Genomic DNA, 26,260 nt, shown 5'->3' with positions numbered 1-26,260 from the left:
AAAAATGCCAAAGGAAAAAAGAAAGCGGGCTCTCTTGATGTTCTTTGTTTCTGAGAAGCAAAGGCACATTGCTGTTTGTTACAAATGCATGTACTCATGTACAAATGCATTTTCATGGTGAACCCAAGTTTTACAGCCTGGTATTGGATACTTTCCCGGGGCGGGGTGTGTGTGTGTGTGTGTGTGTGTGTGTGTGTGTGTGTAAAAATGTATAGATGTTAGGATCATTCGTTAGGATGAATTAGCTGCTTCTTTGCAGTGTGAGTAATCACACTGAAGCCAGTGGGTTTCTCAGACTTATGTCAGGAAGGATATTAGTTCTGTTTTTATATATCATCCATTACAGTGGGGTCCTGGCCCACGACTATGGTTCTGAGACTCTGTAATAAAACACAAATATAATAGTTAGTAATGCTTTGGCTCCTTGGGTGGAACATCTGTCTGACCTGCACTGAAACCAAATTCAGCTTTATTCTTTAAAATAATACTGAAACTGGAATTTTGTCCCTATTTGCCACGAAAAAGGGTTGTACCCATATATTTTCTTGAGGGGTCTAGAGCCTTCTGTACCAAGAGATGATTCTGTCTGTTTTTAGGGCTCTTTTTATTGTGGTACATGAAAATAACAGAGTTACAAAAATTTTCCAGCGTCCCAATCACTCCTCAGGCTGGATTTGCAAGGTGGGTGTTTAGGCATCTATTCATCTGCAGGGACTCATACAGTGTAAGCTGGGTATGCCAGATCTGTCTGGAGTGCTTCAGGGGCATTCTCGCATCCCAGCTGCAATCTGAGCCCACATGGAGTTCTGGCTGTGTAGGAATACAATGGGAAAGACAAGATGTTTATATTCTGCCCCTGTCTTTGGGCACCTTATCCAAGATGTCAGAACATTGCTCTCCTACACGCAGGGTACTTCATGAGTGAGGCAGTCACTTGTGGGATGTGGCTGACAGAAGGGGCTGTCTATCCTTCTGCAGTTGCTAAGCAGGCGAAGCACTCTCTCGGCAGGTAGGAAACCAAGAAGATTCAAAGACGTGGTGACACTCAAGAGAATTCCCTACTCCCAAAGCCAGATGCCGACCTCTCTCTGGCACACCTGGAGCTGTGAGGATGCTCTCACCTCTGCCCGTCCAGAGCACCCCTCTTTATGGGACAGGGCCAGTGTCGATGAGGCAGAGCAGGTAGCTGTGCAGGTCCCTATCCCACAAGTTCCAACATTAGCTGGAGGGAGTGGTAAATTAAATTAATTTATGAAAAGTTAAAGAGCTTCTACTGACAGGAATGGTAGCACCTCCTCCCAGCTCCCTGCTCTCCTCCAGCTTGGTAGCACACCCCCTGGCTCTGTAATTAATGTGCTTGTGAAGGACTGAGATATGGGGTTTAGATGCTAGATCCAGATATCTCACAGCTCCAATTAAAGATTAAAAACATAGCCTCCCTCCCTTTTGTGTTGGTGAGCTCTGGGACTGCTGCCAGACCTGGCTTGGCATGAGACCGGCAGGAAGAATACCAGTCTGCGATGCTGCCTTGCATTGCCTTGTCCCAAAGTGATGCTCAGAATTGCCAGGACTGAGGACTTTTGTAGACACTCCAGGGTAGAACTTGAAATGCCCAATATATTGTGGTATCAAAGAAATAGATAAATAGGAATCTACCAGAGCCAGGAAGAGCTGTGCAAGGCTTTTGTGGGTGGACGGTTTCAGCACAAATACGTGGTAACACGGTAAGACAGGTCATAGGTCTCCTCCTTAAGTCCTTCTGGTCCTATGCCGATGTTTTTCTGAAGGGCCTCAAGCCTGGCTCACAGACCTCTCAGTACCCTTGGAAGTCTGGCCATGGGCATTTCCTGTGAATTTCTAACTCTAAGATTCCTACCACATAGATATTTAAATTTTGGCGATTTTTATGAGTCCTTTCAAATTTCTTCACTCTTCTCCTCCTTCCTGGCTCTTATTTTGGTACGTAAAGCAATATTTATATCTGAAGAACTCAAAATATTTTTTGCATCTTTCTTGTGTTAAATTTCCTTCTCTAGACTCCACTAGAGCTGCTCAAATATACTAACAATGTCTGTAGGATAGCTTTTCCCTATTTTAATACCTTTAGCAGACCAAACATTTTACCTGTTATGTCAGTTTGCTGTGCCAGTGACTTTAATATTTTTAGCTCCCAGTATGAAGAAAGCGTATGACTGAGGAAGCTTAAGAAAGCTCCTCGGCTCTCCTTGGCTGGAGCACTGAAGACTGAAATTGCTATTACAGTACCTTGGCCAAGAAGCAAGACAAATTTAATTCATCTGTGTGTGACACCCCCCCACAACCCCCCAGCAGGTGGACAGAAACTGAAAAAAGACTTGCCTAGGAATCTAAGGGTATGTGTGCATGCACATCAGTTGATGCTGGCATAGGACAGTCACAATTTTCACGTGCTCCTACTCCCATTCCCCCTTTCTTCCTCTTTCTCCCACAGCAGCAGTATGCTGAATGTGAATCCTTTAGAAAGATAATTCTTTTTTATTTTTTCTCTACTGCTGAGCATAGCACAACTGCACATGGGTCTTGGGTCTTGGAACAAAGCCACGGCCTAGTCCTCACTACTAGAGTCAAACTCTGTCTACTTGTCTGTTTGCTTGTTTTAAAAGCACTTGCTACAGTTATGTCATGAAAGGTTGCATAAACAATTCATCAACTGAAAGCAGCATAAACATACCTAATGATCTATTACCAAAAAGTGTGGGGAAAGGAATTCCAGTTAGTGCTGCAACTGCATTTAGTTTCTTCCTTAATACATCCTGAAAATGAAATTCCTCAGCTCCTATTCTAGCAAAGAGCAGTTCATAGCACTGTAGGATGATACGGGTGTGAAGGGACCTCAGGAGGTCTCTAGTCCAACTTCCTGATCAAAGCAGGGTCAGCTACAAAGTTCTGAGGGGTGATGAAAAAAGGGTCAAAGATAAAAGGACTGAGTTCAGTTTAGATATTCAGATAAAAGAACCAAATCTTAAAAAAATGAAAAAATTCAAGGGTATAAATAGGGCAAGCAATGAACTAGTTACTAATATTTTGGCAGAAAGGAGAGTCATATCTTGCAGGGGTCTTCACCTAAAGTCTGTTACAATCTCCTGAAAGATTTTCAGCAAAGTCAATGAGCTATGGATAAGGCCCACAGACTGGTAGTTTGTGGAAAGACTAAGGAATGACTTGTAATGCAGTTGGGCAGTAAGAATGCACTGCCAGGTTTTCAGCAACGTTGCTACATGGTGGGGGGAGTCTAGTCTTGGTTTTCATCACGTCCATGTGGAAGGGCACAAAGCAGAGGTCTTTCCCCTGCTGAGGAGGGAAAGAGCCAGCCCTGAGGCTCTGCAGCTGCCGTGTGGATCACAGTCACTTGGGGAGTCCAGCAATTCTTTGAATTTCACAAGATTGGCCCATCTTTCCAGCCTGTCTAGCTCCATCTGGATGGTAGCCCTACTCTTGACCGTATTGACTGCTCCTCCAGTTTGGTGTCAACTGCACTCTCTCACCTCCTCCCGGTCACTGATAGGGACTTGAAACAGGACAGGTTTCACTGTAGACCCCTGCAATGCTGGTTTGTCACTGGCATCCAGGTAGGGTATAACTCATTAACCAGTATTGTCCAATCGGTTTTTTACTCACTTGTTTTTCTACCTATCCATTCTTTGATGTCTTAACTTGGATACAAGATTATTGTGGGAGACAATGTTGAAAAACCTTGTTAAAGTCAAGGTAAATGACACCCACTACTCTCCTCTCATCTAGAAATACAGGAAATTTATCATAGAAGGATATCAGGTTGGTCATGCATGATTTACTTCTGGTAAGTGCATGCTGACAATCTCCTTTTTCTTTTCCGTGTGCTCAGGACCAGTTTTTTGTCTGGGTCAATTTTTTGTCTGTAATCCCTGACTCGGTTTTCATCCTGTGCTGTTAGCTACTCTTCTCTCTGAAGCCTTTCACTCAGTGCAGAGGCCTGGGAGACCTTGTTGGTGAGCACAGGCAAAGAAGGCATTGAGTGCATCAACTTGTCTGCTATCACTAAACCACTGCTCCATTTAGCAATGGCCTCACATTTTCCTTGTTCAGCCTTTTACAACTAATTTGGTCACAGAAGCTCTTGATGCCCTTGACATTCCTTGAAAATCTTAACTACAGCTGGCCTTCGACTTTTGTGACACCATCTCTGCATGCCCTGGCAATGTTTGCCGGTTCCTCCTTTATAGCCTGGTCCTGCTTCCCGTTTATGTTGCTTTTTTGCGTTGGACCTCTGTCATGACTTTCCTGCTCAGCCAAACCAGTATCACGATAAGTCTGCTTGGTTTCCTAAGGACTGGGATGAACTGTTCTTTAAAGACCTGGCAGTTTCCCTGAGCTCATTTACCCTTCAGAACTACAGTGATGCCACCTAGCAGTTGCTTGAATAACCTGAAGAGTGCTCTCCTGTACTCTGCTGTCTCCTTCCTTGCTCCCATCTGGATCCCACACTCTGCCATTTCATGGTCACTGCAGCCAATGTTGCCATTGATTATCACATCCCTGTCCAGTTCTTCCTTATTAGTGGATAGCAGATCCAACTGTGCATCACCCCTAGTTGCCCATCCTATACTTGAGCCAAAAAGTTAACCCCTTCCACAAATCCTCTTGACTGTCTTTGTCCCACTGTGTTATCCTTCCAGCAGCTGTCAGGCAGGTTAGTCACCTTTGAGATCCAGGGTCTGTGATCCAGGCAATTAAATTACTGTTATGGTGGAAATACAATGCCGAATGATGAGACTGTATTGCAGATTATTTCTGCTATAAAATTGTAAACAATAAATCTTAGGATCATAGGATCATAGCATAGATCAGGTGCAAAGGGACCTCAGGAAGTCCACCTCCATCTCGAAGCAAGGGCAGCTATGAGATCAGACCAGACTGCTTAGGCCTTTATCTATATGGGCTTTGAAAACCTCCAAGGGTGGAGACTGCACAGCCTCCCTAGACAATCTGTTCCTCTCTTGGCTGTCCTCACCTTCTTATGGCTAACAATAAGCAAGCCAAAAAATTTGTTAGAAGAAATGGATCATTTTGTGGGTGACAATTTAAAGTGTCCACTAGCAGATGTTCATAAACCTTCTTTTTATAACTAAGAGATCATGAAAAAAAAAAAATCATAAACCTTTTCATGGGATAGCTGTTGAAAGGCAAGTACAACTGCCTTCAATAAATTAGTCTTTGTTTTAAGATGTCATCGGAAGAATCTCAGTGTGTCAGCAGCTTCTCTTCAGAGGCTCCCTCAATCAAATCTGTAGTAAGTATTGCCATTGCAATGCTGCACTGTATAATAAGTATTAAAAAAGTTTTAAGTTCAGCCTTATTTTGCTCTTATGGTTTGAGGTTACATTGCCACAGGCTGACGGAGGCATAACATCATATGTAAAATAGAGCATTACCACATCTGCTATTGTATCAAAGGCATATGTCTTAGAGCATCACCACAGAAATTTCGTAGACTAACAGAATGATATTGTGTTGCCATCATATTAGTACGGGTTGTACTCTGACATAATTTTATATCCTCCTTTTCCCACCAGTGTTTCGAGTCTGGTACTCTTGCAGCAATTTGGGACATACTTTGGTAATGATGTAGATTTACAAAGACCGTAACATGGATGATTCATGCAAAACTTTTTTCTTTTCTTTTAATTTTTTTTTTTTTTATTATTTCTGGACAACTTTTGGCAAAAGGCCCCAAACCAACCACTAATATAACATAAATATAGAGGATACTTTTCTATTTCTAGAGGCAAATGTACTTGAAATGGGGCTTTTTTTTAGTACTTTAAGGACTGCCAGCACACAGTCATGTCTTACCATCTGGGGTCATAGTTACTTGGAATGAAAAGCTGTGCCCATTTGCAGTCATGACTATTTTGCTAGTTCCTACTTTCCCACACAGAGTGATGTTTTGTTTTTGTTTCTAACAATGGCCATTTTAGCTCCAAGAAAGGTATGTGTTTCTAACAGCAATAAGATCCAAAGAGAAAGCTCACATTGAAGTGACTGAAAGTGCTCTGTCAAAGAAGGGGGAAACCCTCTTTGTAACGAGACTCTCCCCTGAGATGAGAGAGGTTTGGCAAGCCTGAGGGACGGACTGCACAGCTTCTTCCCCTGCCTGAGGAATTCAGCCCTTTTAGTGGGGAATGTATAAATGCCCTCCCTGGACTGGTGGAAACACATGATGTACCCCTGTGCCACAGAAAAACCATCAGACTTGAAGTTATGGCCTGTTCATGAGGATGTGCTGTAACAGAGGATCTTTCCAAAGGAATTTGTTTCTCTTTTGTTTTTCTATGTGCTTCAGGCTGGCCCTGCCTCTGGTCCTGAATTCCATTTTTGGGAAGATGGGCAAAGTTGGTGGGGGACAAGTGAGAGAGGACATTGCATGCAAACTGCAAGAGGTATGCAGTGCTGGATGCTTCCCCTGGAAAGATGCGTACCTGACTGAAACCGTGCCATTTCTTTGGTGCTCCAAAGAGATCAGCATCTACAGCCTGCACCACCATAACCAAAGGTAAGAGAGAAAGGTGTCTTGCTCCCACAGGAGACCAAGCATCAGCTGCATCCATGGCCACCATCAGAGCAACTCATGGGCACCAAAGGAGCTGAAGAAAGTCTGCCGGAGAACTGGAAACTTTGCTATCCTACAATCCAGGCGGGTATCCCAAATATCCTGCTGCTAGCTTCTTGAGAGATTGGTGCTTTTGAAGTCTTCTCTTGGAGAGGTGGACTGTGAAATATTTGAAACAGGGAGCTCTGTCTCTGTGTGGCCCCATAACTGATTTTTTCCCAGATATAAATCAGATATGCAATGGCCCAAGCAGCCAGGATATTTGAGTTCTTTCTATCAAAAAATAATCAACACGCTGACTCTGAACTATCAAATGTAAGCTTTTCCATTAAGATTTTTGTGAATACTGGCTCAAAAATGTTATATTCTGACTCAGAGTCTCACAAATAGGTTGTGACTGTGAACCTGGAACTGAGAACAAATCAAGGCCCTGCTCACCGAGCCACCATCTGCTCTTTATTTAAGTTACTTCATAAACAAACACTTCTTCCATGCTGCCTGCAGTACGTGATCTGATTAACATAAGTGAAATAAATCAGTTAATAAATTTGCAAGTACCATCAGGACATGCCTATGTAAAAAATTCATGAGTACGTGGTCCTTTGCCATAAATTTTATGCAGTCTCTCTCTGTCCCTCCCCTTGTTTATTGGTGGCACCTGGCACATCCCACACAACAGAGATGTAGCTTGTCACAAGTGTTGAAGCACTGAGCTGCTAACGAGCCGCTGCACTTCCAGTGAGGTGCTTGCATTTTGCCTTCAGTTAGTTTCAATGGGAGCATCGACCCCTGCAAGCACCCCAAAACCAAGAGGCAGATTCCTTCAGAAGGCTGGTTATCTTCTAGGGGAGCTGCGTTGTCGTCTGGTTCCCCTCTTTTTTCTTTGAGGGTTTTTTAGAGGGAGTCTGTGTTGACTTGTCTCCTAATTTAAGATCCTTTGGTTAGATGGAATGAACCTGGGCCCTCAATAGGACTTGAGTGTGTAAGCCTTTGAGGATTTGAGCTTTTGTACAAGGAGCAAAGTCAAATCTTTCCTATTTGCTCTTTAATGCCTGACAAATTTTTGGGTGCTATTTAAAAAATAGTAATCTCTGTTAATGTCTCATTTATAGAAGTCATTACTTGTCTCTAGTTTTCTTTTAACAGAACTAGAGATAAGAGCAAAACTGGAGTATAATATTTTAATAATAGAATCTTGTCTTTTACTGAATTTTTTGAAGCCAGCAAATCCAGAAAGTCTGATGTTACATTTTAATTTGAACTGCACGTATTAACGGGATTAGGTACAAATCAGAGTTTAACATCTTGAATTTATTAACAATTTTGCATTCCTTTTTACTTACTTAAGGGCCTTTCTGGCTAACCATGTAGAATTGAAATGGTGAATTAGTAATTACACAGAGACCTGGAGTATGGCGCATGATTGCCCATTATCAGATAAGAAAACCAAATCCACAGAAAGAGTGTAATTTTTGCAAAGAGATGTTTTTCTTCACAGAAGCGCCTGTTTTGACCTGCTGGTTTGGCAGATAACCATTCATTTAAAACAAAAGATAGATGAAATAGGTTCTCTTTGATCTTGCTCTAACGTCTAAACCAGCTGTTGCTATGGGAAGTGTATTTCCCATGCAACTCTCCTGAATATTACATGATGATCCTAATCCTCACCTTACGCACGCATTCAGAAAAGAGAAAAGTGATGGTTTTTTTGTGTGTCCTTCCCTTCCGGCCTCTGCTGTATTTGATCTGTTCAACCTGCAAACGTACCGCTTATTTCCACAGCATTTCGCTCTATAGAGCATGATACATCTTTTAATGAGTCACTGTCTTGCTATTTTATGAATATTCAAATTACATTTGAAATTACTAGATGAAAAGAAAAGCAAGTTAAATACCAGTATCCACTTGGTTAAGCTGTCACACTATTGTTACATTTCTACAGAAATGCCAGCCAAATTTCCCAGGTGTGGTTTCCACATCTCTCACATAACATCAAAATAAAGTCTCTGCATTAAAATAACGCATACAAATATACTGGTGGTTATTAGGGGAAAAAAAACCAAAACCACACATGCTGGAAGTTCATCCAAAAGAAACTACATTAAAGATCCGGTGTGAGACAGAATTTTGGATGAGCTCTAAGCAACTTTTCATCAGTATGGTTCTCTGAAGAGAAACACTTTCCAGTGTTGCTCCTCTTTCTAAATGAGCTAACCTCAGACGTTACCAAGCACCCAAACAACGGGGCTGTTTCAGACTTGCAGTACATTAATAAATGATGATGTTTATGAAAGATATTGCAGACGTTTTTCCAGGGCTGTGCAAAGCCCAATGAAGAATTAAAAAAAGAAAAAACCGAGAGAGGTATCTAAGGTCTTCTGGTTTTTTTGGGGCTGGGGGAAGGCATGGACATCGAAGCCTAATGCAGGAAGGTTACTATGAGTTGAAAGGCCACTGCTGAAAATCTGTGATCTTGGTGCTAGGGAAAAGGCAGATGTCCTTAGAGCGAGCATGCTGTCTGTCTGAGCTGGCAGCCCTGGGTTTGTATATTTATTTGTTGTGGCTGGTTTTTGAACAGTAGTTCAGCAGCAGGTTGCTAAATGCAAATATAATTAGAAAGGTCTAAAAGTCCTCCACTGTAGAGCCTAAGCAGCAGAGGGAAGGAATACGCAGATGCAGAGGAACAGACGGCGTACCTCTTCAGTGGTCCCTTGTCACAAAGGGTGATACAAATCCTTGCACGCTTTGTTCAAGGTCCCATCACTCAGCTTTGAGGAAGATTTCAGATGACTCATTACACTTCCTGAATGGGATTGTTTGTGTATGAAGACATCAAAATGTTGTCACACCTCAGCTAATTACTGCAATAGGGCCTCTGTGGTGGAAATTAAGTATGAATACACAGAGAAAACAAAGAGCAGAACACAGGTATGTGTGCATGCACACCTACTCTTTCAGTGCTGCCTGTAGTTTTCTGTCCTGTTCAGCGACAGCTTTCCTCTGTGAGCTGTAGCTAATGGCCCTCACTGCCCGTGTGCTCAAGCGTGTGGGGACAGAAAACCCCTGAGGAGCAGGTATGGCTGCAGGTTGATTTCACACATTTCTGATTGTCACCGAGTGCCTCGGGGCTTCCTTGTTGCTCTCCCAGCCTCCCGTGGGGCTACGTGCTTTCCTCCAAGGTCTGCATCAACTTCATCACAGGTTTCTCAGGAGATATCTTGGTATGTAGTCATGTTCTAACAGGTTCTGGTATTGCTCTGACAAGCTTGAAGAGCATCTTTAAAGTGCTTTCAGGGGCCTTTACTTGTTCGTTTGTCTCTAGCAGCCCAGCTTTGCAGCACGCCAACATTTTTGGTAGCTTTGGGCCCTTCTTCAACGACTCTATGCTCAACCTGGCAGAAATGAGAGCTTCCCAGGGGTACCCATACCAGCGCCATTGCTGTGAAATAGAATATCAGTGTTACACAAACTCTCATGCCAGCAGATGCCCAGAATATGAATTAAGCAGACGTGATAAGACAGATCAAGCTGTTGGATTTGGCAACTATGTGGCTTCCAAGAATCTGGCTTACAGAGGGAACGGACATTCGTGTCCTTGCATGTGGCATCCATTTTGAGTGTTGTGCTTGTTCTTCACTCTAATGATAATTTTGCAGATGATGAAAAAAGGAAGTTTTTAAAAAGAAGAAGAGAGATTTTATCATCAATCATGTAGCGTGTATGAAATATATGTATTTTGAAGTTCTTAACAATTTACATGAAGATCTTTGACCTGCACTTGTTCAGGACATTATCTGTGAAGTCATTAAGAGAAGAAAAGTTCAAGGCTGAGGAATGCATAAAAAGCATTTAATAGAAATTCTTTAGTGGTGTTCACTGGCCAGATAACAATGCCCTCAGTATGCAAAAGATATAGGGAGAAGAGAAGCAGTGCAAGGCAGCAGCCATCTGTAATCTTGCAAGACAACAAACACATCACAGGTGACGATTTGTCAATAAGCCCAGATGCAAATAGTAGGTAGAGAAAAAAAAAAACAACAAACCTAAGGCTATCACAACATCAGAAAGCAAAGGGCTGGAGCATACATAGCTGAAAGAAACGCAGTTTGTGTAAAACGGGAAAGTCGAAAACAAATGCCTGAACCAAGACACATGCTCTTTTAATTCTGTTTCTTCCCTTGATAAAAATATCAGGCTAAATTAAGCCTTGATGTAACAGCAGCAAAGTCAGTGGAGTTACACTGAGGATAAATTGCTGCCATAAATCATCAAAATCAATGACAATTGTTTCTGTTCACACCAGAAATTAATCTGGCCCATTACAACAGCAATTTTTTTGACACCCAAAGCTAAATTTAATTTGCGTTTTCTATGTAACAAAATAAACTTGAGCTTTGACATGTAAAGAGCTGCCCATGTCCTGGGAAACATACCTCCAAGTCTTAATCTACCAGCTATGTGAATGGGAGCGTACAGCATCCCTCTTCTGCCATCCATTTTTTCTTCAGGTGTTCCCGTCTCCACGCTACCCTCCTGTGTGCTCTGGAAGGAAGGGCTTTTGCAGTGCATGGAGACAGGTACGACTTAAGGAAATCATGCATACTGTACTGCACCTCATACCCTGCTCTCGTCGTGTGTAAACGCATGAACAGGCAGCACCTGGTGCATCTCTTGGGTGGTCGAAGATAATTTCTACTCCTCAGCATAACAGCACTATAGAAGGACGTGTAAGTGAAGGAGGGGAGTGGGAATAAAGGAAAGGGGATCGTGTGCTGTCTCAGATTTCTCATGACAAATAAGCTAACACAAAACAAACCAACTCATCCGAAGCGGGGGCCTTTACACTTCAGCCAAGTGTTTTAATGGGTAGGTTACTCTGACATGCTCTTGGAACTTGCCTTGTTTTGTTGCCATGGGATCCTCCTCAGAAACAAAAGCAAAGACCATTCCTGCACTTGGGCACCAGTGAGAGATACCAGATGGATGGGCCTGGAGATGGGAGTCGCTTCCTTATGTGGGGAACGGGATCTGAAATCTTAGTTTTCTCCTATTTTCTCCCCAACTTTGACTTCAGGGACCTTTGGGAAGAGTCAAGGGTGGCACAGTTCTTATTCTCCTGGTGTGCACAGGGGAGAGGTGGGTGTGCTCTCCACCCCCATTCTCTCTCTGTTCATTCTGTGCTTTGCAGAGGGAACTTAAGCTTTTTCGTATCTTGCTCTGGACAAGTTTCTCTGTTGTTGAAAGAGACAGTTTTTAGGAGCTAATTACTAATTTAATGCTCTAGGTAATCCACTATTCACCTGACACTTGCTTATAATATGCCCTGAAGTGCAGCTTCCCCTCCCTCTGCAAAGAGGGATTGACCCTAGAGACAGGAGTCTCCTCATTCTCAAACGATTTAGTACCAGCTCCAAAATGATACCTGGGAAGAGTGATTCTTAAAACTTTCTGATTGTGACTCGACTTCCAGATGTAACACCCACTTCTCTCACTATGCCACCCCAAATAGTCATATTAATGATTGCGTTTGTCAGGCTTGCAACCGGCATTGCAGCTGCTGTGACCCTAGGAGGAGTCAGCTCCCTCAAAGTGGGGGACCGATTGGGCTTTCCCTTATCATAATAAGGGAAAACTCAACGCAAAAGGCTGTTGAGCACCCAACGCCTCTGGACAGCCAGGGAGCTCTGGGCATCTGATTTCCATTTACGGGTTTGAAAACTGCCTTCACGTGGGCATACACACCTGGCAGGAATTGCAACCAGCTCATCCCTTAGATGGCACAGTACTGACACAGTGCTAGTGCGGGCTCCTTTTACAAGTAATTCTGAGATACAAAAGTATTGTTGCGGCAGCACAACAAGCTGTATTTGATATAGCCTTTGCCTTTTATCAAGAACTGTAGCAGAGACAAACTGAGATTATTTAAGCGCCTGATTTTTTGTATGCATATGTAAGGTTCCAGGTTAAGTTAATTCATTCTGCTTCTATTAACAACTCTGTGCTAGTTTGAAAGGTTTCATTTACATTCCAGCTAGTGGGTGAAGGTTTTATTTTCTAGCATGAATCTCACCGTTAATCAGAACTAGATGCATTTTACACCACCTTCAAAGAGCCTGTAAAAAGACAAAGAAAAAATGTTAATCAAATGGCAAAATCCACAGCGAAAAATTAGATGCAGAAAGAAATGATTTCAGCGTGCATGACTTCTATGGCATTGCCAATGTAAATCTGTGCAGTAGGTCACCACAGTGGAGTCCATAGTGGCTAAGTTTGAGGTTTTGCTTTATATATGTTTTTATAAAAGCGTGGCTATCTAGTTGCACAGTGTTCTGAAAAACGTGTATTTAATACAGGCTGTGCTAAATAAGCCAGATTTCTTTGCTGACATTACTGAGATGAGCATAATGAAATCATACGCGGAACTTCTCTAATTTGCTCTATTGTGCAGATCTTCGAGATCTCATTATGATCTCTGTTTGCCATGGCCACTGTTCACTTGCTAGTCAGTCTGTCTTCACAGTGATTAAGATAATGAAAGCACAAGATTACGGGCCAGGGTCTATAAGGACAGCTGAGTTTTACAGGATATTAATTATGTTAGCATTAGATAGACATACCTTTAAAAAATTCTGCATACATTTTAAGTTATATAGACACAAAGATTTATAAATAAATATTGGTGACCCGGACTTTAGGTAGTCAGGCGTGTTCAAGCTTTAGATCAATTAACTTGTTTGAGATGCTGAACACATTCAGAATATCCCAAAACAATACCGTGTTTATGTAACAGTACTGCAACATTCAAGATATTACATTGTATGTACTCTGATGTCATTACCCCATTGACTTCTGGAAATTAAAATTATGACAAGGAGATGATAGTATCTGCACACAGGTGCATTTTTATTTCCCTGGGAGTAGGGAGATTTGGATGCATACAGGCTGTTTTCTCAGCATTTTGTTCCTTAATTTCTTCCTAGTTAAAATGCATGCAGTGTTGCCATCACAGCTCATGTATTTAATAATTGGAAGCATCAAATCATTCAAAATAACTTGCAAAATCAGCACTCCTAGGTTATGTTTTATACACCATCTGAAGAAAACTGTGCATGCTACGAAGATGAAACAAAAATGCCCTGTTATGTGTGTCATATATGATGATGATATTACCACAAAAATGTAAAAATGTGATGGTATTGTTCTGTTCCATTTTAATGGGTTGCTTAAAAAGGTTGAAATAATATTTAAAAACCCTATGTGGACCTTTAAAAAGCCAATTTTAGGTATTAATATGACAATAATAACAGCATCTAGCAGATGATGGGAAATGTCAGGGGCTAAAGTCATAAATTACTTGTTTTGCATCTGTTTTGATACCAATTTTGCAAATTCCTCTTTAGAAGAAGATGGTGTGTGCAGTCCTTGAAATCCACTCTCCTTAGTAGACAAACAAAATAAAAACTGAAGTAGAATCATAGGTTGGGGTTGGAAGGGACCTTTAAGATCATCTAGTTCCAACCCCCCTGCCATGGGCAGGGACACCTCCCACTGGACCAGGTTGCTCAAAGCCCCATCCAGCCTGGCCTTGAACACTTCCAGGGATGGGGCATCCACAGCTTCTCTGGACAACCTGTTCCCGTGCCTCACAGGATGCCTAAAGGATGTCTTCCTAATATCTAATCTAAACTGACCCTCTTTCAGTTTAAAACCATTACCCCTTGTCCTGTCACTCCACTCCCTGACAAAGAGTCCCTCTCCACGTTTTGTGTAGCCCCCTTTAAATACTGGAAGGCTGCTATAAGGTCTCCCTGGAGCCTTCTCTTCTCCAGGATGAGCAACCCCAACTCTCTCAACCTGTCCTCATAGGAGAGGTGCTCCAGCCCTCTGATCATCTTCATGGCCCTCCTCTGGACTTTCTCCAACAGAAATGTGAACACTTTGAAGGCAAGAGTGTTTTGTCTTTCAAGATCATTTACATGGTTTGGAGATCTTTTTTTTCCTGTATGAAACAGCACCAACAGTCCCAGTTTTATCCAGCTCCCCTGACATGTGTCGCCCAGCCCAGGACTTGATCGCTGTGGTCTGTATGATGGACCAGGAGCAGCAGCTGAGCACCGGGCAGCTGCCTCCGACAGCCCCAACAGCCAGGTGGCTGCTGCCAAACAAAGCACTGGGAAGAACCAGTCCTACAAATTAGTTTCAACCTTCCTGCAAGATGGTGATCTAAGACAGCCTGCGTACCCAGAGAGGTGGCTGGTCTCTAATAAAATGTGGTGTTTGCCATTTGGAGCCATCTGTTGCAGGAGGACAGAAAAGGAACACCAAATTTTCCTATGCTGCAACATGAGGTTGTTTTGGGGTTTGTTTTTTTTTTTTTTTTTGCTCTTTCATGCACATTTTTCTAATCTGAATTCAAGCCTGATGTCATCTGCCTTCCCTTCCTCAGTGCATATGTGGGTTTTCACACGCGCTCATCACTTCAAGGACAAACCCTTAAACAGCAGGGAATGGGTCCAAATGGCTCATCCATTTTGGCAGAGTTGATTTATCATCAGGATCAAAGCAAGTTTCTGCTTCAAGATGTTTCCCCTGCTGCTTCCCCAGCTTCCTAGGGATTTGTTTCTCCTCTCTCTGTTTCTGGGGAGGTAAACCCTCCTTTCCTGTTTCTGTGGTATCTTGGTTTCCTTGCTGCAGCTGTGCTGGGTATGGCCTGAAGCCCAGGATCTTGACAGAGCTGTTCTGCCACTGGAGTTTTCTTTGTCCTGCCTGATTTTTTCTCTGCTTTCCCTGGGTTTCTAAACTTTTTTTTGGTCTTTTCACTTAATGTTAGCATCAGCATCCTGCCTGTCTGCCATGTCAGTGTTTAGAGAAAGCATTTTCTTCTGCAGAGAGGTCCTGCCATCTCCTCATGCGTACACTGAAGTAAGACCTAGCAAATTCTGACATGTATTTGCTGGATATAGGTGTTTTTTGCAGGATGAAGTGCAGCAGTTAGCAGGGCCAAACAAACCCTTTAAATGTCTCCTAATGTGGTAACTTGCAGACTCTGCAGCAGACGGACCTTTTCCATGCATGACTTCTTCAAAGCTTACCTCTCTTTGCTCTGTAGAGATATTTTTATAGCATTTGTGGAAACCAATGAAGCTCTGTTGTGATGATGAGTTAATTTTCCCGGCTAGCACACGGTAGCTCTGTGAGAGGCAGCGAGCTTGGGCTTGTTTGCCTAGCTCTGCATCTAGGCGGAGGCCTATCTTTGACTGGTAGAATTAGGAATTCCCTCTGCAGGGGAATGGACACCGGCCACTTTGAGTGCGACCATCTCCCAGGAAGCTATAGTCCCCACAGCACTCACTGTGAGCCCTTTGAACAGTTCCTAAATGGTCTCCTGAGAAAGATTAACACAGGAAGCTCATGGGATATATTTATATCACGCCTTGGGGGACGACAGGACTATGTCCCCCCAGCATTCAGACCACCTACTGCAATTTTTATGCTCACTTTCATTTTACAGGTATGAAATCACCCAATGAAATGCCAGTGGCAGAGCTTTTGGGTCTGCCTGAGCACTGGGGAACGTGTGTACTGCAGAGAGCAGCCTTGCACATACCTGCTCTGCATTTGTAAAGTTCTTCTCCACACAGGCTATTGAGATGCTCCTGAAAATGTTCTTGAGCTTCAAAATGCAATAAAATGCAACCTCTATGAATCTAGGTTAAAATTTTTCTGTTTCACCATTTTCTCCCTCTCACTGCATGTATCAAGGTTAGAGGGAGAGAACTGACAAACCAGAATATACATTTGAGTAAATACAGCAGATGATTTTGAAAATGAAAGGATGGGAAAGCTGCTAGTAGAGCCAGTGGAGAGGTCTATGACTTTTATAATTCTTTTGAGGTATATTTTCAAGGTATTCTATTTATCTGTACCGCTGCAGTGTCTTTGACTCTGTGTGTTTTTGAAGTAGGAAACCACCGTATTTCACACGCCTTGGCTGATAATTTGTGGCAGGCATACAAATCTGGATGGTGACAGTGCCACCAATTAGCTGGACTGCACTCTCTATTGACAGCTGTCCATATAATTTTTGTAGCTGCCTATATAGGTTACTGTCAGAGGAATTAGTACAGGAAAGATGCTTAGCCCTTCTAACAGCTATGTCACTGTTGAGAATGAGCGCTATTTATCATCCTGTTCATGTCTCTTAGAGTTCAGATCATTTTTCTCTGCGCACATAAAGATCCTGTCATTTACATTTCCCAGTCAAGTACAGAAGGTGAACGGGGCAGCACAGCCTGTGATGGGGGAAAAGAGTTCGGTCATGGATAACACTTTCTCTGCTGCTACTCAGGGACCAAAAATAAAGTTTCTTTACTCAGGAGGCAAAAATATAGTTCCTTCAGACTTCAGGCATCTGTAACAGCCGAAGGTAGACTGCCTCTGCAAGGACACTGCTCTCCAGTGGGACATGAGTGAAGATGCCTGTATTGAATCCAGTGCACAAATACTAAGAAACCTTTTCATTCATTCACAGAGGGAGAGACGGAGAAACATTGCTCGATTCACTCCATACGGCACGATTACAATGAAAACACGCTACACATCAGTCAGTTCCTCTTCCAACTGCGTCTCATTCATCCTGTGGCTTGCTTATGACCAGCTGAAAAACATGTAACTTCCTTCATAGTATTTGACCACCAAACATGCAAAACTCATTTTTGAAGAAAAAAAGAGGAATTTCAGCTACTGTCTGTAGGTCTGCTGATGTAGGAATAAATACTAGAATTCTGTGGTTATAGTGTTGGTTTCTTTCTATAATTTACTGTCTCCTTTTTATAGTGGAGTATTTAACTGACAAAAGAACACAAATCCTTGGTTCTTGTCTCTTGACTTTATTCTGGTTATTACAGAAACATTAGTACAGCTTGTATCCCCAAAGAGGAAAAATAAAACAAGCGTCAGCAATGTGCCAAAAGCAAGTGCTGTGTTCTTTAAAAGAAGAGAGAAACAGAAACTGTTACTTTGATAAAAGTGTTAGAAGAATTTAAATGAAGGTATCCAAATTATTGGTATGCCGAATTTGGAGAATCATGTGGGTAGCTAAAATGGATATATATCTTATTAGGCAGTGCTTTGACTAAACACACAAAAATGTTCACCCTGTAATGACACTATGTAACATTTTCCTCTGCTACTAATTTACTTTGTCATTTTCCATGTTATGAACAAATTAAATACCACACATGTCTCAAATAATTAGATTTATCTGGGTCGTTCTTGCTATCTATCTGCTTGTCTGTCTGACGACATCAGGTCGATGCCTGTGAGAAGTGGCATGGAGCGGGGGCACCATGAGCTAACCAAATCTTATAGAAATGGAGGTGAAGTGGCCCTTGAAGCTGTTGTGGATTTTCAAGAGGGAAAACCAGCTTCTGAAACAATGACCGTTTGGGAAGTTTTGCTGAGACTGCAAGGACACAAGCAGGTCAGACCAGGCATTTGATGCCCAGGACAAAATCCCATGCAAGTTTTTGCAGGCCTGGAAGGACACCACTGTGCTAACCCTAAGAGCACACTGCCAGAGGCAGCCTTCCAAATGTGGTGTCAGCACTTGTTGCAATAAATGAAATCTTTTTACCACCATGCACAGGGATAATCCATCCTGGAACTATCTTCCTGTTAATCCCCTGTAAGCCCGGCCTTTCAGCACCAACCAGCAAATGTGGCCCAGATACTGCAACTCCTTCTCTGAGATAGTGACCGTCATAAACTACCAAGACAGTAGCTGTGTTCTCACATCAAAGCACAGGGCTTGCTTTGTTTTATTTCAGTTAAAGTTAGCTCTCTGTGTGTGCTGGCCAGTGGTTCAGTGGTGTCTTATGTGTCTCTGCAGAGACTGTTGGCAAGCCTCCATGACATGCAGGCACACCACGTCCAGGTAGAAATCTTGCTAGTACTCAAAAAATGCTTTCTTTGAAAACTGGAGTATAAAAAGAGCACACCACATTCACATTAAAAGAAAATTAACAGTGGTCCCAATATAGTGACTGAGTTGGGGTCCCTCAACTTCTGCATGTCTCATCTAAGCCAACTTGAGCAAGACCCCCTGGTGCAGCCAGAGTCCTGTCCCCTCTGTGGGCACAACCAAACCTTCCTGACCACAGGGCTGAAAAATCCCTGCACTTCAGGGCTGCTCATTAGGGAGACCGCATTACCCCTTGCCATGGGACTTTGGCTAACTGGCTTCTACATTTTTCTGCCTGGCAGACATGTAACAGCTCGGTGGCTCAGCAAATGTGTTTTACGTTGCCTTTGTTGCATCAACCAATGTGTCGTTGAAGGCACCTGGGGAAGATGCTGTGAGGCTGTGTTGTGTGTAGGGGTGCTTGCTCCATCTGCCCAGGCCCCCTGGCCATGGGCTATCCCTGTGAGCACGATGAGCGCCTTCCTCTGGCATGCCCTGCTGCGTGACCAGGGATGGAGGTGTAGTGGGGTCCTATTAACACCCCCAGAAGGTGTTTTTGGGCCGGGGCTGCAGCGAGCACTGTGGGATCACCTCTGCCGTTGGGGGCTCTGTGGGATCTCCTCGCACAGCATGGAAACGTTATCCCTTGAAAGCCTAGCTGATGTTACATATTGCCGTGTGGGACCAGGAGGCGTGTTATCAGTACACAGATGTTTGGTGCAAGCTGCCTGCTCAAACCAAGGCAACCTCTCCATCAGGAATGGTGCTGGCTGGCCGTCCTGGTCCTTCCCCATGGCCCACAGATGGGTCCGACGGCCACTGTGCCTGCGGCCAAGCGTGCACCCCACAGCTTCAGTGTCTGCGCACAACCTTGAAAAGAAGCTATTTTTATTCCTCGAGCCAACAGTGCTGCTCTGAAAGGTCAGTAAACACCAGCCGTGGCTCAGTGCCAGCAAAGTCATCAGGGATCCAAATAAAATGAGACAGGTTTTGAACAAGATATTGTACTTTATTGCTGTGTAACCATCCATGGTTGCATACATACAGACAGCATGGGTTGTCGGCCAGCTTCACGCATGACTCATTGCCAGCTCTGAAAATACAGACTGCTGCCTGGTGAGCCGCTCTGCTCGCTCGGGCGGCAGCGATGTCCCCGGGCAGAGCTAAAAACGAGCACCAGCCAGCAAGGAGCGCAGCTGGGAGAGGCATTGAGGAGGTCCCGTGCCATGCCATAGGTTGGTGTTTCTCCTGGTAGTTTCTGACCCGATAGACAAGGACATGGGAACGTTTTATACTGGATGAAACTACAAAGCAAGCTTTCCCCTAGAAAGCACCTGGACGATTGCTCAGATACATTTTCTCTTTAATAAAAACATTCTTTACAACTCCAATACGGATGATGGCAAAGTTAAATGAGGTCATTATTGCCATTTTAGTTGTGTAAGTTAGAACCGAGCACCAAGAACATTTTTCTGTACGTGAATCATGGAACTTTGTTTTCAAGGATCTGTAAAAGGACTCAAAAATCTAGATCCAGCTCCTAGACCTGCGGCAGCTTTTCTGCAACGTTTCAGTCATCTGCCCCCTTGTATCTCAGTCTTTAATTTCTGCAAGAAAAGAGAGCAAACAACCCTAACTTTTGTTTTGTACTTAGCTTAACTAATTTTTCTTGATTTTATTTATGTTTATGATATTTTTAACTCAGCAGAATAGTATTGCATGGGTTTAGAAATAAAATCTTGCCTCTACTTCTAGCAATTGGAATGTGGTTGATAATTTGACAACTGGGATAAGAACTTATCTGAACAGAAATACCACTAAAAATCTACCACTCAAGATGAAACTTTGAAGCAGGCCAGTACTCTGTCTATCTAGAAGTTAACTCCAGATCAACAACTGGTATCATTTGCACAGCTTACCCTCCCAGTCCCTGTTTTTGAGGGAGCTGTATAACAGCACATTTCCACAGACAAAAGAACTAAGAAAATAGTTGGAATTTAAAATAAATAATAATAAAAAAAGAAATGGAAAGATCAACTTAAACAAGGTTGAGTGGAAATGGGGATTGCAGTGGGAAAAAATACAGAAGTTGAAAAATGCCCTCTTTATATACTGGAGTATATAAACAGTACACCACATTTACCACTTATCTTTCAGGGTAAATGGGGGAAAAAAAATAAAATTCAGAGCTTCAGGTAGCTGAAACAAGAGAGGAGGCTTTCAGAAATGCAGGGGCCATCCAAGACTAGTTGGAGATTAGGTCACAGAGTACTTGCAGGGAATGTAATGTGAAGATACTTTGGGATTTTTCTATTTGTGGGAAATGAAAAAGTGTGCGCATGCATGTTAACAACAGAAGAAAACAGGGAACAGAGATACAGTTGGAAGCAACCAGAAAGCCAAGTATCTGTGTAAGAGAAAGAGAAAACAATCAGAGCAACATGCAATTTGGAGGGAGACCAGTGACTGTCTTTAGTCACTTTAGAATCTTTTCGATTCCTGCTATGTTCAGGATAACTAGATTTGTGCATTGTTTTGTGTTGGTTTTTGTTGTTTTTGTTGTTTTTTTTTTTCAATGGCACAGCGTCCTAGAAGAAGCTGATAGTATCAATTCATTAATGACAACAAAATTTTCAGAACATCCTTGCTTACACCTTTCCAAGTGTGTTCCTCTTTTCCTGTAGAGACCCAGCGTCTGCCTGCCAATATTTTGTTATACATGATATTAGGGGAGAGAAAAGTGATCTCATTATGTCAAGGTGGAGAGTATCAGTGGGTGGGTACTTGGAAAAATATGATTCTAATGTTAGCTTGAAAAATCAGCAGTTTTGCAGCCTAAGTTGTTAGACCATGAAGAAGAGGTCGTGTGGAACAGGATGCTATTTCCAATGGAAACCTGATGAAATAATATTTTTAAGTAAATCTCTGCTTTATTTTTAAGGCTTATCTCAACTTTCTTTATTTTCAGTAACGCACTTGGACAATTAAAAACATAAAGAAAGTAGAGGAGTAGCAGCATACTGAAGACTCAAAGTACCTCTTAGCCTATGAAAACAGAAAGAAAGGTAAGACTTTCTATCGGACTTATTTTAACATTATTCATTTGTCCTGCACTGTAAATCTACATGCTGCCTATAAATTACACAGATAAGCAAAGCTACTGTCCCAGAAAGCCTATACTCTTAAGTATGCTCAAGATAATCACCAGTGAGGACCAGAAGACAGGCAGCCTCCCTCGGTTTTTAAGAGGAATTTGAAGGCAAAGGGAGCAATTGTCAGGTGAATAAAAGGAAGGGTGTTTTAAATGCACTGGAAAGCAGGAAAAGAGGGTGAAGTTGCCAATGGAAGAGGGAATTTTCTAAAGAAAGGAGTAAAAAGCCACTGGCCTCAAATAAGACAAAAGAGCAGAGGGATGCCAGCGTTATGTCCTTGGTGGCAGAGCAGAGAGGAAGAAGACAGGGAATGGATTCAATGAACAATGAAATCCAAACACCTGTGCAACGCTGGAGGTTTGACCCCCTATATTTTGGCTGCAGCGAGTGCTGGTAGATAGGAAGGGGACAGAAAAATGTATTCAGGGAATAAAAGTAAAGGCTGACTAAGAAGTGGACATGAACCCAAGAAAAGGAAGTTTCAAGCTCGGACTTTAGATACTATCAGCTCCAGTGCTTACTAGTTGGCTCTTTCTTTCTTTCTTTCTTTCTTTCTTTCTTTCTTTCTTTCTTTCTTTCTTTCTTTCTTTCTTTCTTTCTTTCTTTCTTTCTTTCTTTCTTTCTTTCTTTCTTTCTTTCTTTCTTTCTTTCTTTCTTTCTTTCTTTCTTTCTTTCTTTCTTTCTTTCTTTCTTTCTTTCCTTCCTTCCTTCCTTCCTTCCTTCCTTCCTTCCTTCCTTCCTTCCTTCCTTCCTTCCTTCCTTCTTTCTTTCCTTCCTTCTTTCCTTCTTTCCTTCCTTCTTTCCTTCTTTCCTTCTTTCTTTCCTTCTTTCTTTCCTTCTTTCTTTCCTTCTTTCCTTCTTTCTTTCTATCTATCTATCTATCATCTATCTATCTATCTATCTATTTGTTAAATGAAGTTTGCATCTATCACAGATTGTTCCTCAGGTGTTGGTTTTTGGGCGCTAGTGTTAGCCTTTGAGGAAAACAGGAAGTTTAACCTCATGTAGAACTCTTGCTCAAGGCCCGCACATCATTGAAATTCTGCTTAAATCCCGTTTTGAAGACTTCAATCATTCACAAGTCTTAAATTCCTCAAGCTCAAGGGCCTGCTATTTGCCATTTGTTTGTGCTTTCTGACTGGGTGACACTTCAAGCCATGAAGTATGTTTAAACGAGTTCCCTGACCTGTACCATATTTATAGGCATATTTGTGGGATCCTCTGTTTCTGTTATCAAAACTGCATTCCCACTGGTGTTCACCGGTCGCGCACAGACGGGGCGGTCCTCCTGTTAACCCAGATCAGTGTGAATTTATAATTGCCTGCCCTTTCTTGGCATGCTTTATTTTCTCATAGTCTGGCGCAGTTCTGGTGGACAAGCACAGTGCAGTGGGGCCTGGTTGACGTCTTTCGGGTAGAGATTTTAGCTGAATATTTGCTGGCTGAGTGATCATAATAACATTTTTTAGTCATGGAAAAATCCCTCCCCTGCCCCGTGCTTGATACTGTAAGTGTATTCTTGAAAATGAAGCCTGTGTACGAGTAGTGACTCTTCAAAGTACGTGTTGTTACAATTTCAGATGCACGCAGCAATTTACTCATCAGATGGTCTCTGGTGAGAGTCCATTTAGGTTCAAAATGTTGTGAGCAATGCTGCAGGTCTTTAGCTGTTAGCTGACGGACTGACAAGCTCCAGGTCATGAGCACAGCATAAACGCAAAGTTTATAAACATCTCTTACAATCTATTTAATCTCTCCTTAAAAAGCATGTATGGTATGTGCACCCTGTGTACAGCTATTCTACTTTTAGCTATGGCTTTGTGCTCCAAGATAGTAGTCTCTGTGTTCTGAACTCTAATTTTCTCTCTGCCTCTCTCTCTTCCCTTTTCTTGAGTGCCCTTTCCAGACGTTATAATTATCCTCCAACTTGTGTAGTTGCACAGTTTAGAGATTAATGAATTGCATTACATTGCAGCCTTACCTCTTGCACTGGAATTACATTACAAATCAGCAGGATATATCTGCTGCTTCTCTGCTGGCACCTTAAGAACAGTCACAGTCCTGCTGTGAGAGCATCTAGGGTGACTGGAGAGAGAGGTCTCCTCTTCAATTTATTTGTGAAGAACCAAGTCCTTTAATGTAAGGTTTCCGCTCCACCCCAGAATGCAGTCACTAATGAGGGGATAATAAAATAATTGGCTAAACTGAAGTCTCGTAAAGGGGTTTATTTCACCAGGAAGCCCTTTTTCAGTCAATTGGGCTGCAATGCACTTGCCAAACCACCCGTCCACTGCTAACAGGAATGAGCATTGAGTTAAATCAAAGAAAGAGAAATGGCTGGGTAAGGCAGGAGTCCTTTCATGTGTCAAAAAATAGGAGCATGTTTATCTGTTTTGTCATTTGCCGATAATGTTTTGTTTGGCTTAGTGGAAAGCAGCAGTCAGACAAGAACTCTTCATACAGTGTTTGTACCCCGTGCCTCCCATACAGTGCAAGGCTCGGTTCCTTAGAGCCCACTCACACATTTGAACGTCCAAGGTCCAGACTTTGTCCACTACTAGCACATTTGAAGGTCAACAGCATCCTTTCTGGCTTGTTTGGATTAGGCAAGGGAGCTTCCAGCAGTTCCAGAAAATATTAACCTGTGCAACCGTACAGCGAGGAGGTGCCGACATACCACAGGCAAGATTTAAAAAGGCAAAGGACTCAGCCATACTTGCTTCTGCTGCCTCTGTTCCCCTTTTCCTGAAAACACTGTGCAGCTGGGATTTTTGAAATAACAATAATAAAAAGTTGGGATTGTTAAAATTGGATGTACATCAAGGGAAACCCATCTGACCTGTATTTTTATATGATGGCTGTCTTACTAAAACGTACAGCCCCCATTTTTGTTGGGTTTAATTCAGAATTGGCCAGCCTGGCTTCTCCTTATGGAACCACAGAGCCTGCCCATTGAATTCCTCTAAACTCTCCAAAACAAAGATACAGTAAATCACCTTTTCTTTTTTCTTTGAGTATAAATCCAGCTGTTTTCTGCAGCACTGCTTTCTAAAAGGCTCGGTTTCCACCAAAAAAAAAAAAGAACAATGGACCAATTTTGTTGATAGAAGTGTCAAATCAGGGCATTATAGCATGCCCACAGCCCTTTTTTTTCCCATTCTTCACTAATAACAATGCCAGCTTGCCTCCCCCAAAAGTCCTTAATGTGCACTCTCACCTAGATTTTGGAGTAGGAGTTTTAAGGAAAAGTGCTTTAGTTTGTTTACATTTTGCATCCAACAAAGCTAACTCTATACCCCAAATGTATTATTCCAGACAGGATGTCAACATTGTATTAGCTTACTTTTTCATAGATCCTGTCGAAAGGACTAAATGCAGATGGGTGAGTATTTCCTGGACACCACATGGAGTGAATGCTAGTTACAATAGGGCTCTGCCATACTGTATTTCTTGAACTATGAACTTTTGAGGAATGATCATCACCTGCTAAATGATTTGTGTTGGACCTTTTTTGTAATGAGTAAGGATTTTTTTGTATAAGTTGCTAGTTCAGATCAACTCTTTGTAGGTTATATTAAAGAGAATGAAAGATAGAGTCAACCCCCCCCCCCAACACACACACTTATCTCCAGCTGTCATTGGCCAGCAGCTGAGAACTGATTTGATTTCACACTTCAGAAACTATAAAATATAAAAGGCTCTCCAAATATTCATTTTAATATTTTAGTTCTAGACTTTTAGTCTATTCATGGACATGCGGCATTCTTGTCTTTACTTATTTTCAATATAATCCAATCCCTTTTACTTCCACAACATAAAAAAAATGTCAGCAGAACAGTAGTCTTATTCAGAACAAAGTGGTTGTTTTCAAGGACTGCATGCATACTTTAAATTGTTAAATATACTTACAATTTTCCAATCCAGCAGGCATGGGAGTGTTCCTCCTTGCCCCGCCTGTTAAATTTGGGCAGATGCTCCGAAAAGGGGAGCAGATTGTTCACCACTGGCAGGTAAAATCAGGAAATAAAAATATTGACTCAAGACATTTGCAGGACAATTAAACAGCTAATGAAAGGGTTGAAGTTCCTGAAACCGCAGCGAACAGGAAAGAAGGATGGCCTGCCTCAGTTTGTCGCTCCTCTGGGTCCTGCTTCTGATACCAACGTGCTTTGGCCGGGGAGATTATAACGGTGTGGTGGTAAAGTATCATGAGCAACAGGCAAATGCTTCCTGAAGCATCTCTGATCTAAAACAGACATTTTATTCCCTATTTCTATTTTTACAGACAGGATGTTAACATTGTTTTACCTTTCCTTTGGACAATTTGTGGCAGTGCAGCTGCAGCAAAGGAGCTGAATGCCGACTGATGCAGGCAAAGCCCGCTTCCCCTGCACAGCTGCTTCCCTGATTGCCAACCAACTCCTCCGAGGCAAATGTGGGAAGAAGTCTGGATACCAGCAGCAGAAGTATTCTCTCCAAGGGGCCTCCTGGAAAACAATAGCTCCTCACTGTCATACT

Source organism: Chroicocephalus ridibundus, chromosome 3 (assembly GCF_963924245.1).
Source record: "Chroicocephalus ridibundus chromosome 3, bChrRid1.1, whole genome shotgun sequence".
Taxonomy (NCBI): Eukaryota; Metazoa; Chordata; class Aves; order Charadriiformes; family Laridae; genus Chroicocephalus; species Chroicocephalus ridibundus.
The sequence above is the reverse complement of the archived record's forward strand: the minus strand, read 5'-3'. Positions refer to the sequence as shown.